The sequence below is a fragment of the Pseudochaenichthys georgianus genome, chromosome 6 (genome assembly GCF_902827115.2).
Source record: "Pseudochaenichthys georgianus chromosome 6, fPseGeo1.2, whole genome shotgun sequence".
NCBI lineage: Eukaryota > Metazoa > Chordata > Actinopteri > Perciformes > Channichthyidae > Pseudochaenichthys > Pseudochaenichthys georgianus.
Window position 1 is genome coordinate 5425761 of NC_047508.1, and position 1319 is coordinate 5427079.

Genomic DNA, 1319 nt, shown 5'->3' on the forward strand with positions numbered 1-1319 from the left:
AAGGCCTTTCCTCTGCCACCAGAGCGGGGTGCTCTTTCAGTTCTATCAATAAATATTTGGGAATGTTATGTACTGTAATATAAAAACAGTGATCGAAACCTACATACAAATAGAAATGCATGAAGTGCTGTAAAAAAGGATTACAGTAGCTTACCTATTTTCGTGCCTGAAGATCCTGATAATGGATGCCACTGTTGATCTCCGTATATTGGGCTGAACCCTTTGGCCAGCCTCACTGAGGGACATGCCATGGTTTATGACGTGGTCCACAATAGTTGCACGGGTGTTGTCCGAAACTACTGTTCACATTGGTCCCCTTTCAACTCTTCCACCACGCATACGTACAGCCCTCCCTCTTCCTCTGTGAACATCAGGGTTCCCTCTTCCTCTGTGAACATCAGGGTTCCCTCTTCCTCTGTGAACATCAGGGTTCCCTCTTCCTCTGTGAACATCAGGGTTCCCTCTTCCTCTCTGAACATCAGCCCTCCCTCTTCCTCGCTGAACAACAGGGTTCCTTCTTCCTCTCAGAGCTCCTCTACCTACTCGATCAGCCATTTTGTTCACACAAACATCTTACTGAAGTGAGGGAGGCCTTTTATAGGTAACACTTTACAATAAGGTACACAAAATGTGCTTAGTTACTGAGGAACTACTAGATAGTTAATGGTTAGTTAATGAGTAGTTCCTCAGTGACTGCGATTGAGGAACTAATGGTTAGTTACTGGTAAACAGACTGGGGGGTACTGTATTAATGAATCATTCGTTAATGGTTAGTTAATGAGTAGTTCCTCAGTGAACTTATGGTTAGTTACTGGTAAACAGACTGGGGCGGTACTGTATTAACGAATCATTCGTTAATGGTTACTTAATGAGTAGTTCCTCAGTGACTGCGATGGATGGTTAGTTAGTTACTGGTAAACAGACTGGGGCGGTACTGTATTAACGAATCATTCGTTAATGGTTACTTAATGAGGAGTTCCTGAGTGAACTAATGCTTAGTTGCTGGTAAACAGACTGGGGTACTGTATTAATGAATTATTCGTTAATGGTTACTTAATGAGGAGTTCCTGGGAGACTTTGATTGAAGCAATGGTCCGCTGCAGCAGGGCACATTTAAACCTGCCATCTTCGGCTGGCTTGGGTCCCACCCTGGATCAACTGGTGGAGGTGGATCCGATTTACCTTACCATTACTTAGGCCGTTTGGGTACGGTAAACTCAAGGAACGCAAACAAAAACAGTAGTTACCCATTACCTAATGATTACCTTACCGTTACTAAAACAGTAGTTACCCATTAAGTAATGCTTACCTTACCATTC